This window comes from Akebia trifoliata, chromosome 2 (genome assembly GCF_017979445.1).
Source record: "Akebia trifoliata isolate Shusen 1 chromosome 2, ASM1797944v1, whole genome shotgun sequence".
NCBI classification, from domain to species: domain Eukaryota; kingdom Viridiplantae; phylum Streptophyta; class Magnoliopsida; order Ranunculales; family Lardizabalaceae; genus Akebia; species Akebia trifoliata.
The window spans coordinates 24,899,797-24,918,721 of NC_141376.1; the positions used below are offsets into that span (position 1 = coordinate 24,899,797).

The 18,925-nt window shown below is 34.7% G+C and overlaps 1 pseudogene; it reads left to right on the plus strand.

Annotated features, from left to right (window-relative positions):
- Positions 1-15,278: 15,278 nt before the first annotated feature.
- LOC147409967 (uncharacterized) lies at positions 15,279-16,078 on the plus strand (annotated as a pseudogene).
- The last annotated feature ends 2,847 nt before the right edge of the window (positions 16,079-18,925 follow it).

The following is an 18,925-nucleotide window of genomic DNA, read 5'->3' on the forward strand; positions in this document are numbered from 1 at the left end:
GGTTTGATTTCATTTTAATTTGATTCATTGATTATATTTGATTTTTAATTATTTAATTTGATTTTAATTTTTTAATTTATATTTTGGAACGGGTTGATTAATTTGCATTTTAATTTGAAATTTAAATTTATTTCAATTTTTAATTGGTCGATTGATTGGATTTCGATTTAAATGTGATCGAACGGATTTTAATTTGTTAATTACATTTTTGGTTGGTCGATTCGGTTGATTGATTTAAAATTTTAATTCGATTTTGCATTTTAATTGGTTGAGTGATTTTTAACTTGATTTTCAATTTGATTTTAATTTTGATTTTGTATTTTAATCGGTTTCTTGAAAATGTAATTTTTATTTTGTATAAAATTTAATTTGATTTTACGATTTTAAATTAATTTTAAATTTTGGATTTTAGTTTAATTTTCAATTTGAATTTTATTTTGGTTTAATAATTTTTTTTTATTTGAGTTTTATTTTCCTAGGGATCAAGGTCTCTATGTTAGAAATAGATGTTAAGGGGCGTTTTGGTCATTTTTATGATTTTTGACGATTTTTCTTAAATTTCTCTGTTTTCATCGATTTGGGTCCCGTTAGACTCGAAATCACGTTCTGAGTGCAATGGAGGTACTTTCAAGACTTTTCGGACATCCGAAATTTATGAGGGGTATTTCTGTCATTTTGATGATTTTTTATAAATTTTTACCAATTTCTCTGTTTTCATCGATTTGGGTCCCGTTAGACTCGAAATCACGTTCTGAGTGCAATGGGGGTACTTTTGAGACTTTTTGGACATCAGAAATTTATGAAGGATATTTTCGTCATTTTGGTGATTTTTACAGATTTTTAGGAATTTCTGCGTGAGATTTCTTTCAGTCCCTGTGTGTTTATTTCTAAATCTCAAATCCATATTTTCCTAGCGTAGCGAGGTCTCTAAATTATCAAAATGTGTAGCGAACCTATGCGTACGTGCTTGCTAAGTCGGGTGTAAGATGTAGCGATCTTAAGCGTGCGTAAATTTCTAGGTCAAGTCGTGACGAGTAGGGAGGATGAAAAGAAACTAGAAACAGAAGGAACTAAGCAGTACTCATAAGCCTTCGAGTTCTTTTATATTCATCATTAGGAATCCACCAAAATCGGGTGACGAATTCCCGAATTAGGCAGATGCAATAATGGGGTGTCTACATGTAGGAACGTTGTTGAGTTTCTCAAGTATGCTAATTATTCTCTCATATTCTCCTATGGATCATGTTGTATCAATCCCAATATTTATCAAGTTCGATTTGTCATCCTTGAGTCATTATGCTTAAATCGTTATCACATGCATGATAATCAGAAGCTTCTTTCAAACTTGATAAAACTAAAAAATTAAAGAAAGACTAACGTAATTGAAATGACCAACTAAATTTAAAGACTGACGAAAACTGAATTGAAACTAAAAGTAAACTACGCTTATCTACAAAGTGGGACTGGGTGGATGGACTACTTGGGCTTGACATTAGTACTTTGGCTAGACGATTCCTTTGACGGACCCAAAGTGGTACAGATGGGAGTTTAGAACGTTTGGGGACCAATTATTACCTGAGTGGAAGTACACTAAGATTAACTATTGATTCTGAAGGTTTGATTCTTAACCACATGATTAAAATTTTGAAATTAGCCTAAGCCCGGTGGGAAACATTGAATCCAATTGCACTATAAGTCTATAGTGACCAAGAAGGTGAAACAGATTAGTCTCAGGTTTATCCTTGATTGGGATTGAACATTTGATCAGAAAAAATAATTTGACACTAAGATTGAATCTTTTTGGTATAAAATAGTTTGAATATTTGAAAGTAAAACCAATTGGTCCAACCGGTTTGGTGTTGATTAGTTTGATCCATTTGTCGATTGGGCTAATTGATTTACATTTCACACATTGCGGGATTAATTTGAATGATTTGGACCGGTTCGCCCACTTACCTATTGATTGGATTGAATAGAGCATCCCAAGAACACCCAAAGTCGATTAAAGTTGTGACCTATAGAAAGACTCTTAGACTCTAGGTTTATTACGTGCAATGCAATTTATCCGACCACCCTTGCCCAAGTACACCTATATACCTCTCGAGCATACTCAGTTAGACGGTACGTGGTGACTTGGTTTGATATACCGTACGTATTCAAAGTGATAATCTAAGACTCCAACCCAAATCTCTGAAGTCAAAAACAGCCAGTTTAATCTTCAGTTGAGAGGTGGCTTACGATGTTGAGTAAGGGCACTCTTTAGTCACTTCTCGTCTAGAATAGACATAGTTTATCCCCCTTGTACTGTAGTACATCGGGGCAGGATCTTGTTTAGGCACTGATTTTAACCAAGAAGTGAATTTGGTGAACTTATATTAATTTTGATATACCGTATAGGTATGAGTCTAGGGTTGTAACTTTCATGAATGGTTTAGCATCCCGCAAGGGGATCGACCACGTATTAGTACTACGTTGGCAATTGGGACATGTGACTTGTGGCTTAAAATAGGACAAAGGCTCAGGTCGTTCCAACATAGGTGCATCGATATACCTTTCAGTGTCACCTGATCAAACGGTACTGATGCCCTAGTTTTATATACCCTAAGGTACGTGACTGGAGTTGTGGTTTTCATAAATGACATTGCTTCTTCGAGGAGACCAGGCTACTCACTAGTGCCACATTGGTTATAAGGGACATGCAAGCGTGCAATGCAATAAAATAAACGTGCTAGTGATGTATGCCAAATAGGTGGGGTGTGCCCGGGGCGTTTTTAAAATAAATTGTCCCGTGGCCTATATCAGATTATCACAATATGGATTTCAAATATTAAACAAAATACAAACAACATCCATAATATTCAATCCAAGATCAAAGCATGCACATCATAGACATATATCAGATCATAGCATATTAAATGTCCAATCACGAAATATTCAATTAGATTTAACATTGAAACCGGCATAAAATGAATCAAAACAATTTTTTTTGTTTTATCTTTATGGTCCAATCAAAGATCATTTTGGGCGACCTTAAACAAGTTGAGACTTCAAAGAATATATTAAGTTAAGAATGGAATCATAATTGTCGAGACAATAAATTATCATCATTTAAAAAAAAAATTATTTTTTATTATTTCTTTTAAGAAAACAAATTGATTTTTATTTTGCCGAACAATACCAAAAAACTTCTCTCTTATTTGAAAAAATTGAATTTTTTTATTTTAAAAGAAAACTAAAAAGAACTCATTTTTTTGTATATGCTACTACCAGCAACACACAATAGCAACAGCATAACAGTAACAGCAACACACAATAGCAACAACAACACACAACAACAACACACAAAAACAACATTTAGAAAAACTGAATTCTATTTTATAAAAAAATCATTTTTTTAAAGAAATAAAGAAAAACTGAATTTAGTTTTAAAAAATTGCTTTTTAAAAAAAAAAAAAATCGAATATTGTTTAAAATAATTTTTTTTTGAAACAAATAGGAAAATCAAAATTTTGCTTTAAACATTTTTTTAAACATTTTTTTTTAATTTAAAAAAAAAATTATTATCAAAGATCAACGCATGTACCCTAAAAAAATTAAATAAGTAAAACAATTAAAAAATAAAAATAAAAATAAAAAACTAAATTTTTGTATTTAAAAAAATCTTTATGATCCAACAACCCTCATTCCATTTTACCTCATTATTTTTCTTTAAACCATTAGATTATTTGGGAGTCTCCCAAATCAACCTTTAATTGGGATCACAAAAAAAAAAAACATCTAAAAATATGATCTCCAAACTTTTATAGCCAATTCAGCGTCATCCCACCCTCAATTCATATGTCAATTTGAAGATGTCATTGTTTAGGGTCATCCCAAATGACCTTATATTAAATCATAGAAAGTGATACTCCAAAATAACATACTCAAAATCAATCCAAATAATGCCAAGAGAAAATAATACAACCCAAAAAATATAAAATAAACTAGATAAAAAAATGGGTCAACAACCATTATATCATTACCCTCTTGAAATTCTGCATTATTTAGGGTCATTCCAAGTGACCCTAGATTGAACCATAAAAAAATGTGCCAAAATAAAATATTCACCATTCAAACAAGTAATCAATAATCGAGCCAAAAAGAATGATAAAAAATAAAAATAAGCAAGGAAATAAACAATTAAAAATAAAATAAAATAAACTAAGTCTTTTGGCAATGGTCCTATACTTGGGACTTTTCAAGTTTAATCCTCAATAATCTCCAGCAGAGTCACCACTGAAAGCGCCCTTGATCCGTAGGGTGTGCCGAGCCTCTTTTGATTTTTGAGGTTTGGGAGTCGCCACCTAGTTATTACGATCTAGGAATCAAATATTGACTCTACCAATAGATAAAATACTAATCTATACAGAGAATAGGTCCGGGGATCAGGTTATAGGGTTGGAAGGTGTTAGGCACCAACCCCGTCCAGCAAACGCCGGTCTCTACTTTCCCAAATAATACTATATTGCAAAATAGACCTAAAAATAATAAAAAATAATAAAAATAATAAACTAGTGGATTAGGGTAGTTCCCTCAATACTGGTAGAGAGTGTCCTTATATGAGTTTCCTTGCTATTCTTCCATCACTAGATCTATTTCTGATCTCCAAGTTGAAGTATCTTACTTTTAGATCTGAGTATTTCCTAACTTTTTTAAGGGATTTCAAGGTGTTTTTAGTGGGTTTCTAGGGGTTTTTGAGTAAAAACTAGGATTTGGATGATAAGTAGGGAGTTAGGGCGTTAAAATCAGGGTTTGGAGAATGTTAGGGAGACTTTTTGACCTACTTTTTTGAGGATTTATTTTGACCTCTGAAATTAAGTTATGGAAGCTCCTATTTATAGATTTTTTTGGAAGAATTAGGATATGACTAGGTCTCCTTTTAGATAAGGTGAATTAGGATTTTGACTTAAGTCTTATTTGATTGACTAAGTTTCTTTAGATTAGGATTTTAATAAGGGTTATGACTTAAGTCTTATGAGATTGACTTGATCTTTTAAATTAGGTATTTTTTTAATCTTACATACAATAAAAAAATATATTTTTAAGTTTTGTGGAGAACTCCCTAATTATATCTTTAATTATTTGGATCCCCAGATGGAAGGGTCTTTTTATAAATATTAGGGGGCTCCACTTAAATAAGTGGGCAACCATCAACAATTTTGCCTGAAGGCTTGATTGATTAATTTTCTTTATTCAAATTTTTAATTTAATTTTTTTAAGGTTTCACTTTACATTAATTAATATTTTATTTATTAATTTCAGAATTTAAAAATTTTAAATTTGAAAAATTATCGTTTTACCCCCAAAGGGGACTTTTGTGTTAAAAAGTCGTTGTTCGATGTTTTGGAATCGATTTTTCGTAAGAAATGCGATGAGATTATCGGTTTGTTTCATTTATGAATTTTTGGTATGAAATGATTGTGAACCCTATTAGGGGCATTTTCGTAATTTTATCAAATTTAGTGAAAATTGGAAGAATTATTTATTTGCTTTTACATTGTTGTTTTATATATTCGAAAAGGTTTTCCTAAGCATAATGTAGGCTCTAGGGATGTTTTGATGTTAAGGGTATTTTGGTAATTTGATCATTTTTTAGTGATTTTTCTCGTAAATTTCTTTTTGTCCTAAGAATGATAATTTCTAGGTTTTTGGTCATATTTTCCTAGCGTAGCTTGGTTTCTAAAGTTTTGCTTGTTTGAGATACCTCATTTAGATTTTTGAAACATATCTAGTAATAAACAAAAAAATTTGGAATATTCATCCATCATTAGGAACCATAACAATCGGGTTGACGAGTTGATTAATCAGGTAAGTGCGAAAATGGGGTGTCTATACTATCAGCATAGACAGGGGCAGGGACTCTTCGTTCATAGTGATGCTAGTAATCGCCACAAAATCAAAAGGCCTGATGCCTATGTCCACCTCAAACATGTGGAAAGTGTGTCACCGGGAACCATCTCTCCACATGGCCAGAAACAAGGTCGATCAGCTTTAAGAGCAGGAATCTATAGGAAAGCATCAAACCCCGCTATTGAGAACTGAGTCCGAATGTCGTCGAAAAACAGTGTAGTTGGCTAAAGGATAGGGGGTAAGAATGTTCAAATGCACCAACATTGATACGTGCCTCCCCAATCCACATAGACGAAAGGTATCAAGGACCCCCTCACTCTCCTCCTCAGGGATCTCGACCCTAAGAGCCTCTTTGCCAACTCTACTTATGCCAACGACCCTATCTTCCTGGCCACTACTACTCCTGCTGCCTCGCTTACCACCAGCACGGCCGCTACCACTGCGTACCAGGTCCTCAACAGGACCACTCCAAGAAGTACTTGCCTCGTCGGCTCAGCTTCCAAAAGAAGAGTCGGCTATTGAAGAAGAATCGGACCTCCACAAAGGCGGACCTGGCTTACCCTACTCGGTCGCCACGCTAGACCTTAAAACAAAATGGGTTCAGGTCCTGGGTCTTGTCTCCTGCTCCTCATCAGAATAATGTCTTGCCACTCTGGTCCGTCGCTCTCTACCCATCTATAAACCACCAATATGTCGGATCAACAATAAAAAATCATATATCCCCACGTAACCAACCTTACCCTCCTACCCAAACTTACCTATCTCGAACTATGCCCTAGTAATCCAAGTGGACTCCATTTCCAAACCTTGGAAACCAAACCACTCAACTTGGCTATAAACCCATCTATCCAACCCCCAGTCCACCTAGGCAAAAGTCAAACCAAAGTTAATTTGTCTACCTAATGTTACAAACCCCGTATCCTATCTATCCAAGCTCATCTCACCCAACACACCCTAGGTGGGACACTAACACTCATCATTCTCCAACTATACCTATCAAACCTAAAACCAAGAACCAATTCAACCTACCCCAAACTTATTTTGTTTCCTACACCCCTTTGACTAGCCTACAATGATCCACCTACCCGAGCTCTAGTTTAGCCCACATAAGCCAAATCAAAAGCCCCCAACAATCCAGTCAAACCCACTAAAGGACCACAGTGCAAATATAGAAATAAACAACAGAAAGATAAAAACATTAAAAGGTCTTGAACGAAAAGAACATGATCCAGGACATTGCTAAAATCAAGAGCATGTTCTGAAAGCAATAAAAAACACAAAAATGAGAGGCAAATGAGTAAATAATCCAAGAACAACCATCCCAAGACTTATCCATACACCCACTCAAGCCCCATCAATCCACTATTAGTCCCCAAAACAATCCCCAAATCCCACTCAAGTGCAAAGATAACCCTGAACCTAAAGCATCAATCTCGAAACCCACCTAAACAATTCTTCAAACCCCATTCACATCCCTTCCTCACCAAAAACATCCTCACTCGGAAACAACTCGACTCTACTACCAACTTCATCAAATCATACTCAAGAACCACTATCATATCATCAAATTTCCAAACATTACTACTCATACCACACCTTCACTAACATCTAACTCATCCCATGTTCAACTCGCCCCCAAAATCTTATCTCTAATTACGCGAACCACTCCTAATCCCTATCTTGAATCTCGCCCAAACAATCCCATCCCTTCACCAAATCCCCATCAAAGATAGCCACAAACCTTCTTCAATTCTCAAAATTATCTCACCTATCAACCCAATTGCCAAATATTCCTATCCAACCTCTATGCATCCCAACCAGGTCCAAACACCCATGAAATAACCTGGCCCAAATAAAAGTCCACTAACTTTATCATCCAACCACCACCATCAACATCATCTCCTAAACACATAATCCTAAGTTCGACAACCACCATCACCACCTACATCATAGCCCAATATTTTCAATCCACCCTCAACTGACTCAAATCATGATAACCCACAAGTCTCGATCCAGTTTGCTAACCATACCTTCACACATGATCACTTACTCCTACCAACCATCAATCCTAACCTTTCCCCCATCTCATAAAGTGCCAAACTATGTCCACATCATCCACCAAAACCCAAACCAGTCAAACCCCATCCAACTATTCAAATCCTTCTACTAAAATCCTCACTCAAGCAGTCTCATTCCCCTCACTCAAACTATCCCAGATTTCGACTTCAAAACATTCATGATATCAATCCATTCCATTACCAAAAACAACCCAATCCTCATCTTCCAAACAGTTCCCAAAATCCCGAACAACTGACCCCAAAAATCTACCTTAAAAACCATTCCTAGCTATCCTAAATTCTTGCTCCAAAACAATCTTCAACTCACTCAAGAATTGTCCTACCCACCCAAAAATCATCCCCGACTCATTCAAATATCTTCAAATCCATTAAACAATTTTTCGTACTCAATTAAAACTCTTATTGAAATAGTCCCCAACCTCGAACCAGATCATCCCTCAAAACATCCAATCCAAGTCCCCACTTCCTAAAAAAATTGTGTCGTTCCCCTGCTCAAGTTAGTAACCAATCTCATCACAACCCACTCAAGAATTATTCACAATAAGAGCATCACACATAGATGATGTAAATAAAGCAACAAAAAAAAAATCCAAAACAAAAAAAATAATAATAACAATAATAAGTGTTTATGTCCAAGGCAATTTGAAAGTTTGTTCTCATGTCATAACCCAGATAGCCAAGAAAAGAAAGAGAAGAAGCAAAAGAAAAACAAACGTAAAACTTACCTCAACATGTAAAGTCGTAACCCACTATCATGAAAAAGCCTTCCAAAGCCTTAGGTCACGCTCCACAAATGTCGAAAACCAATGCACGCTCTCCAAATCGTCCCAACAACCATGACAAGGGGCCCAAATCAATGAACTTAAGAAGAGAGGAAAATTAGGGAAGAAGAGTAAAAGTAAGAAAGTGGAGAGGCATGCAAGCCCTAAGCATTCAAAATTCGTACTGGTTCATGTTATTAGTATGGATAAGGGAATATTCATTTTGTCTATGCTCCATGTATGGATAAAAAAAATCGCTTTATCCATTTTAAAAAAATGGATGGATGAACCTGATCCAAAACCATCCGTGCTTCATGCACAGATCAGTCAATAAAAAATAAAAATAAAATTTTTAATAAAATAAAATAAAAAAATTGTAAAAATCAAGAGAAAATTAAAACAATTTCAAAAAATCTTTTCGAAATATGTGCAATTTTGATTTGTCAAAACACGATAAAAAAACACAAGAATTTCAAAACTCAACAAATTTTCATCAAGTCCGAGATCTCAAACGAGCTCCATGCAATCGAGATCAAAGAATTAATAAGGCAAACCCTGTTAGAACCCGTGCTTTGGTAGCCATTTTCTATAAAAGTCATCAATCCACTTAGTGTTTTCAAATCGTGTTTTAGCAAAAAAATTTGGCCCATACAAATAGGGGTTTAGTCTACTCTTTGCAGTTCTTTGAACACAATTCCTGCAAAGAAAGACAGTTGTAGACACCCCAATTTGAACGGGACCCCACTTAAAAGGACACAAAAAAATAGATTTTTTCAGAAAAGTTGCCAATGGACCTAAAAAACCCAAATCATCAAAACATGGCATTTTTATCAATTTGAGGGTCCCTAAGACCCCTAAAGGTCTAAAGGACCCACAATAAAGACTTGGAATACCCACTACCTTTCCTATCTTTCATCGTTCTACCCTCGAAATCGAAAATAACCCAAGCCTGTTTAAAGCCTACGAACCTTTAATTCCCCAAAAATCACTTCTCACCTTACCCAACTTAGCCTAAACCTAATTCCATATTACTTAAACCTTAAAATATACCCTAACCAATCCCAAATATCCTAAAACACAAATCCAACAAACCAAATGCTAAATCAATTTAAATCTACAAACCATTATCCACATCAACCAATCAACTTTTGATCATCAAATGGACACATGTCCACACCACAACTCACCTCCCAAAAATCATTCTACCATCACTTTTCTCTAACACAACCACTAGTCGACATCACAACCCTTTGTAGACAACCCAATTTTTACACTCGTCTGAATAATTGATAAGGTCCCAATTATTCGATTTTAGGACCATAATTACACTAAGATTATGATTGTGTAAATGCTAGTTCCTTTAAATAATAATGAATTATATTAAAATCTCAAATTAATGTAGCTAATGAAAATTTGTTACTAATTTCAGGTGAAAATGATACATTCGAAAATCAACAAAATATGTAACAACTACTGTTATAACGTGTGAGCAAAAAGGGAGCAACCAACCAAAGTTGAGCTGAAAGGGGTGTCACATCACCCCTTCGCGGCTAGGCAAGACCGTGCCACGGTCATCTCGAGAAATTCTTCCTCGAGATTTGCATGAGATGTTCAAGAAGTCTCGGACGTTGTAACAGAATAGTTCTTTCGAAGCAAATCATCCGAAAAATCAACCCAATGACTCAATTACGAATGCTATAAATTGGAGGGGTGATTTCAGAGAAAGGGCCCCTCTCTTCTTCTGTAATTTTTCATTTTCTTTTTTGGGAGAGCTGTTGAGTGTAGTGAGAACATCAAGAGTGATCTATTAGTACTTTTTATAATTCTTTTGAGAGCTATTAAGGAAGAGATAAATTGCAGCATCATCTTCTTCATCCATCTTCTCCTTGTTTTTATTATTTTATGCAATTATAACCCTTGCGATGATCGGCTAAACTCTCATTAGAGAAGTCAAGAATGCCGGAGCAAGTTCACTCTACTAATGTTGTTTTAATTCGTTATTTGTATTTTACATGTTAATTTTATGGATCTCTTCATGATAAGATCATCTAACTTATACTTCTATTTCAAGCTTTGATGAGTGTTACTTAGATAAGCTCAAGAACATTCATGCCCTATGACGAATGGAAGTATAAGTCGGATAATCTTGCCTAAATCAGAGATCTTCATGAAGACTTTTGAGTTCCAATCAATGGATACATTGAATCATCTTCCGATCCACGAGCAATGACTTGCTACATGGATTGAGTCATATTTAGAATTAATTAGCATTTTTGGATGACTTGCAATGATAAACTTGAATTCTCTAAGTCGCTTTCTTCTATTTTAAATCTCCATTTTCTGTTTTAATTCCAATTTGCAAGTTGATTTCCATTTTATTTGTGCAACAAATCTGTTTTATTTTTAAATAATCTATTTTAAAACTCTGTTTTGATTTTTAACTGATTGAACATTTGAATCCCAACTGTCCCTGTGGAATGAATTCGACTTACCCAAAGTCCATATCTTAATCTCTCTTTTTTGTAATCTACACAGCAAGTTTTACAAATGATCAATACTCAACTCGTCAACCCGATTGCAACGGTTCCCAATGATAGTTGATTATTCCAATGCTATATTTTGTTGCAAGATATGTTTCAGAAATTTAATCAAGTAAAATTTAAGTCAAAACCCTAATCAATCTAAAAGACCAAAGTCAAACCCTAAACCTAAAAGAATTATAATTAAACTCTAAAACTACCTAATAGAATTCTAATTAAACTCTAAAACTATCTAAAAGAGACATAATCTAACTCTAACTCTATCTAAAAAGCTCTTAAAAAAATCTATAAATAACGGTCTCTACAACCTATTTTTGTATCCAAGAGAAAATCCTAGAAAAAATAGGTCAAAAGTCTCCCTAGCCTTTATCAAACCCTAATTTTGAAGTCCTAACTCCTTACCTAACACCAAACCCCAACTTTTGCTCAAAAAACACCCAGAAACCCGTCAAAAATATCTAAAAATCTATCAAAAATTAGGAAGCACTTAGATCTAAGGAGAAGATACTTCATCTTGGAGATCTAGAGCGGATCCAGTAACAGAAACAAAGCAAGAAATCTCTCCACCAGCTCTGAGGGAATTATCATTGTAATCATCTAAGTATTTTTCATTCTTATTTTTTTTTTATTTAGGTCTTTTAGCAATGTAATTTTATTTGGGAAAAGTAGAGATCGACGTTTGCCAGGCGGGATAGGTGCCTAACACCTTCCAACCCCGTAACATGATCCCCGGACCTATATTTTCTTTCGTAGATTAGAGTTATTTGCCTTTTAAAGTCAATGTTTGATTCCTAGAATGTAATAACTAGGTGGCGACTCCCAAACCTCAAAAATCAAAAGTGGATCCGCGCATTGTAAACACCCCATTTCGCCTTTGCTTGATTAATCAACTCGTCAACCTGATCGCAATGATTTCCAATGATTGATGTTTATTTCAATACTTTATTTGTTACTACATATGTTTCAGAAATCCGGATGAGGTATCTCGAACTGACAAAACTATAGAAACCACGCTACGTTAGGAAAATATAACCTCAAAAGCTTAGAAATCATCATTTTTCAGATAAAAAGAAGCTTCACGATAAAAATCACTAAAAAATGATCAAATTATCAAAATACCCCTAATCTCAAAACATCCCTAAAGCCTATATTACACGTAGGAAAACCTTTTCAAACACATAAAACAACAAGTAGAAATCAAATAAATCATTCCGTCAATTTTCACAAAATTTGATAAAATTATGAAAATACCCATCATAAAGTTCACAACCATTTTGCACAAAAAATTTAATAAATGACACAAACTAATATTCCCATTGAATTCCTTACGAAAAATCGATTCTAAAACATCCTGAAACATCAAAAATCGACTTGAAATGCAAAATTTCTCTTAAGGGGCAAAACGGTAATTTTCCAATTAAAAAAATTTTAAATTTTGAAATTAATAAATAAAATATTAAATAACGTAAAGTGAAATATTAATAAAATTAATTTAAAATTTTGAACCAAAAAATTGATCAATCAGGCTCTCAGGCAAACTTGTTGATGGTTGCCCAGATATTTATTAAAGGACCCCTCCATTTGGGGGCCCAAAGAATTAAAAATATAATAAAGGGGGGTTCTCCAAAAATAAAAATTAAAGTCAATCAAGTAAGACTAAAGTCAAAAAATTATAGTCAATCAAGTAAGACTAAAGTCAAAAAAATTAAAGTCAATCAAGTAAGACTAAAGTTAAAATCTTAAAGTCAAAATCCTAATTAGAACCCTAATCTAAACTAATCAAGTCAATCTCATAAGAATAAAGTCAAAACCCTAATTAAAATCCTAATCAAGTCAATCTCATAAGACTAAAGTCAAAACCATAATTAAAACCCTAATAAGACTAAGTCAATCTCATAATACTAAAGTTAAAACCCTAATTAAAACCTAATTAAGCACTAACTCTACCCAAAAAAGTTTATAAATAGGAGCCTCCACACCCTATTTTCGTATCCAAGAATAAATCCTAAGAGAAGTAGGTCAAAAAGCATACCTAGCCTCCCATAAACCCTAATTTTGAAGTCCTAACTCCTTACCTAACACCCATACCTAATTTTTAACTTGGAAAACACCTAGAAGCCCTTCAAAAAATTTCAGAAATTCATAATCAAATCTGAAGAATCCAGATCTAAGAAAGAGATACCTTACCTCGGAGATCAGAAATCAGATCCGGAGATAGAACGAAGCGAGGAGTACTGTAGAAAGAGTTACTCTATCATATCTGAGGGAACAAGACCGTTGTCTTCAGAAAGGTATACAAATTTCTTATTTTTTTATTATTACTTAGGTCTTTTAGCAATGTAGTTTATTTGGGAATTAATAAAGACCGACATTTGCCAGGCGGGGTAGGTGCCTAACACCTTCCAACCCCCATAATTTGATCCCCGAACTCAGTTATTTTTTAAGTAGATTAGTTGTTTTTATCTGTTTAGAGTCGATATTCAGTTCTTAGACCGTAATAACTAAGTGGCGACTCCCAAACCTCAAAGGTCAAAAGCGGATCCGCGCACCCCGTAGATCGAGGGCGCTTTCAGTGGCGACTCCACTGGGGACCATTGAGGATCAGACTTGAGAAGCCCCAAGTATGGGATGCGTTGCTAGTAGGACCTTTTATTTGATTTTTAGTTATTTATTTATTTGTTTATTTTATTTTATTTACTTTTTTTATCATTCTTTTGGCTTAATTATGGATCATGTGATTCAATTCTGAATACCCTAATTTGGGCTATTATTTGTATGGTTCAATCAAGTATTATTTTGGTGGATCGATCTAGGGTCACTTAGGGTAACCATAAATGTTGCAAGATCTCGAAAAGATAATCTTATTAAGAATGGATTGATGATTATTGAAACATAAAGTTCCTTTAAAAAAAAATAATAAGAAATTTTTTTAAATATGTTTTTTTGACAGTAAATAAAATAAAATTCTTAGGGATATGTGTTTGATCTATCTTTTGATGATTTTTTTTTTTTAAAGAAAAAAAAGAGGTTTTTTTAGGTGGGGACAATATTTCCTTCAATAGAATTTTTTTTTTAAATTTTTTTCAAGCTTATTTGATCTGTCCTTGGACAGTATGTATTCACTTATTTATTTCTATTTTTTCTTTTGTTTAAAAAAAATATATAAAATAAAATAAAATTTTGGCGTATTGTCCATTGACAGCAAGAAGGAAATTAAAAAAAAATTAAAAAATTAAATTTTTTTTTTTTTTGAGGTTCTGTCAACGGCAAGTGCTGTTTGGGTTGGTGTGTCATAAGTAATGTCATTAATTTTCAATTTTCACACCAACTTAACAACAACGTATAAGGGTGTGAATGGTGCGTCATTGATAAAATTTGTCTTTTCTTATTTCCACACCATCTTCCCATTTAAACCTGAGTTCATTGTCTTCATCAGGCTGGAGAGCCAACTCAATCTGTTCAGTCTCAATCCATAAATCTGATCAATTTAAGATTTGGAGCAAAATATCCAGATCTTGATCAAAGAAGAGTTTTCTTTTAAGAAGCTCACATCGGTAACAAACAAGATCTGTTTTTTTTTTATTCGAACTTGAAACAAGAACTACTCTATTTCGTTTTAATCGAACCTGTAACATGGGAGACTGCAATCGTTGAGTCTGTAATGGATGGCTGATTTGAGACCGTGGCCAATGGATTGGGTTCCATGACTGTTTCTGCGTCAATCTCGAGCTCTAATAGAGCGTTAATGGTGGCTGTTTTTCTTTTTCTTTTATCTGTGTGGAGAGGAGGCAGCAAAGACACATTTTTATTTTTGTTTCTTGTTCACCTGTGTGAGAAAGAAGCAACATCTCTCCCTCTCTCTCACTCTCTTCATGTGCTGGTTGGTTTGTTTGGTTTCATGGATGATGTGTGAAGATATCTTTGGGAGAGGTGTTTTTCTTAATTTGGTTCCGAGTTTCCTTGCGCTTTCTCCATCTTTGGCCTTATAGAGAGATGCTATGAGGCCGGTCTCTAAGAAACCTGTTATGGAGATCATGTCTTACCAAAACAAGGCCGAGGTGCTGCTTAGGGACTTTTTACTAACAGATCCTTTTATCCCATACAGTTCTGTCCTTGGTGACATTTTGGCTTGCAAGATGGCTTATCATCTTACACAGTCGATTAGTTCATTTTATTTTAAGACCTATGCTGGCCTTACGAAAAGCCAGCAAATTGACTGGAATAATCGGGGTATATCTACTCTTAATTCCATTTTTATCACATCCATTGCATTTTACTTGGTGTTCTTCTCAGACCTCTTTTCTGACCACCAACTTGCCAGAATTGTTTCATTCCGAAGTTCACAACTTTCTACTTTTGCATTGGGGGTTTCTGTTGGGTACTTCATTGCAGACATTGGGATGATACTTTGGTTTTATCCTTCTCTTGGTGGAATGGAATATGTTCTCCATCATCTTCTATCCCTAATAGCGGTAGCATATTCCATGTTTACACTTACACGGTTCTCATATCAGAGAAAACGACAATGTGGGTCAATTTGAGATGGTATCTTGACACTGCTAGATTGAAGAGGTCTACTGTATATCTCGTTAATGGGATTGTGATATTCTTCACTTGGCTGGTTGCAAGGGTTCTCTTGATTGTATACCGTTTTTACCTTGTCTACTTGCAGTATGATCAGATTCAGCAGTTGCACACGTTCGGTCTTCTTTTGGTGTTTGTGGTGCCATTTGTGTTGGTTGTCATGAATTTAATGTGGTTCGAAAAGATAGTCAAGGGATTGAAGAAGGCATTATCAAAAAAGCTTTGAGGCCATTTCTCATCATATCAGCATTGCTTTCAATTGGTGGTGGTTGACAGAAGTGGTCGGTTCTCTGCTTTATTCAACTTTATGCTTTTGAAATTTTTTAGATTTCAATAATTGAAATTAAAAAAAAAGTAGAAGTAACAAGCCATTTTTGTTGTTTAGAAGAGTTTTATTTTTATTTTTTTTTGGCACACCAATTTTTACCCATAGTATTGCATCGAGATTCTACTTGTTATACCAAACGTACAAGTTTGGTGTAGCAATAGAATTCAGATTGTGTTTTTAGTTTTTTTTACAATTAGTAATAGTTTTTTTTCAAAAAGAGAGAAATATTTTTTAAAAATCAATTTGTAAAAAAAATAATAAAAAAATAAAAAATAAAAAAAAAGGATTGGATTTCGAAAATCAACCATAAGAGTGAATTTTTAGGTGAGTTAACTCAGTTGAACTCATCTTACATCACGTGAGGAACTAGTTGTGTGCTATTTATTTTAATTCTCTTTGTATGATTTTACCATATTGTGTTGCCATGATGAGTCGAGTCAACTCGTTTGAATTTATTGGTTTCATGCAATTTGTTGCTTGTTCTTATACATTCCCTTGATATGTTATGATGATATTGTTTCCATGTTATATGAGGATTGAATGCTATGAGATGAGTTAACTCGATGAGTCCATGTTTGAATAGGTTATGTGCTAGATTAGGGTGCATGATTTCCCTTTTGATACCCGATTGATATGGTGATACCCTTTTGATATCTTGATTGATGGAACCTTAACTATAACATATTGATTGATTGGTTGATTTTAATTCCTCCTGATTTGCATGCCAAGACTTTGATATTTATAATCTTTTGATGATTGTATTCACTATGATTGTGACCCATTAATGATCTAATCTGGCCCATAGGCCCATTTATTTGAAAAAAGCCCCCGGGCACACTCCACCCTATTTTGCACACACCACATGCATGTTTAATGTGTTGCACGCTTGTACGTCCCATATAACCAACGTGGCACTAGTGCGTGGCCCGGTCTCTTAGGAGATGCAACGTCATTCATGAAAACCACAACTCTAGTCACGTATCTTAGGGTATATCAAACTGGGGCATCAGTACCGTCTGATTAGGTGACTTTGAAAGGTATATCGATGCACCCAGGTTGGAGCGACCTAAGCCTTTGACTTATCATGAGCCACACAGTCACATGTCCCGTTTGCCAACGTAGTACTAGTACGTGGTCGGTCCCTTCGTGGGATGCCAAACCATTTATGAAAGTTACAACTCTTGACCTGTACCCATAGGTATATCAAAGATGATCCAAGTACACTAATTGCACGTCTTGGTCAAAACCTGTGCCTAAGCGAGATCCTGTCCCGTTGTACCCTACTGTACGAGGGGGATAAACTACGTCTATTCTAGACAACAGGTATTTAAGTGGGCCCTTGCTCAGCATTGTGCGCCACCTCTCAACTGGGGATCAAACTGGTTGTTTTTGACTTCAGAGAAGTGAGTTGGAGTTTTAGATTATCACTTATACGGTATATCAAACCAAGTCACCACGTACTGTCTGATTGAATACGCTCGAGAGGTATATAGGTGTACTTGGGCATGGGTGGCCAGATAAAAATGTATTGCATATAGTAAGCTTAGAGTTTAGAAACCTCCCCTATAGGCCACGACTCGAACTTATCGTGGGTGTTCTCTGGTTCGTTTATTGAATGGAACCTTGTGAATGATGAATGTATGTGAATGATGAGATAAAAATGTATGTGAATGTACGGTTTTGTCTTCAAGGGTCAAATCTTTTTGTTTAAACCCGATTTGAAGCTACTGTATTATTGGGTGCACCGACCCAATAAAGAATCCATTCAAAATGTAGCAATAATTCATAATGACCTAGTCCATATTGATCCAACGATCATGATGGACCGCACCATTTAAATTAAAAGGAAAATCAAAGTTTTTCCTAAATTCGAGTTTCAACTCATTTCAAAAAAAAAAAAAATGTTTTTCCCAAAAATAAAGTAAAAGGATTTTTACAAAAGATTTTTCTTTTTTTTTTGCATGGAATTTGGAAAATTACTGAAATATACTTTTCTAAAGGAAAAAATTATTTAAATCAGATATTTGATAATTCAGTAAGATTATTTTTCCTTTTGAAATGATCATTGCATAAATGAATTTTTTAATAGCTTGGTGCACAAAATTCAATAAAATCTCAAGGTTCAAGGGGGTAACACTGAAACTGGTTAAATTCACCTTCAATGAGGTTTAAGGGTTATCATTGTACTTAAGCTCAATCGTCCATCGTCTAGCTAGGGTTGTAAGTCCGGTCAGTTAGAACAAACGTCATTACCAAGTCAATAGTTAGAAATAACCTCAGAATTTCTCAATATCGTCCAGTTGTTCCCTGAAGATCACCAAGCTTCAATCCTGTTCGTTGTAGGTGAAAGCGCCCTCAATCCGCAGGGTGTGTGGATCCGCTTTTGACCCTTGAGGTTTGGGAGTAGCCACCTAGTTATTATGGTCTAGGAACCAAACTGACTCTAAAACGGATAATAAATTAATCTACTACAGAAAATCTGAATCCGGGGATCATATTACGGGGTTGGAAGGTGTTAGGTACCAACCCCGTCCGGCCAATGCCGGTCTCTACTTATCCCAAATAAAGCTACATTACTAATGGCAAACCTAGATTAAAAAATAACAAAAAATCTTACCTTTGATCTGCAAAAGTGCTATTCTCTCAGATCTGGTGAAAACGGCTCCTTGTACCGTATTCCTTACTTCGTTCTATCTCCAGATCTGATTTCTGATCTCCAAGGTAAGGTATTTCCTTCTTGGATCT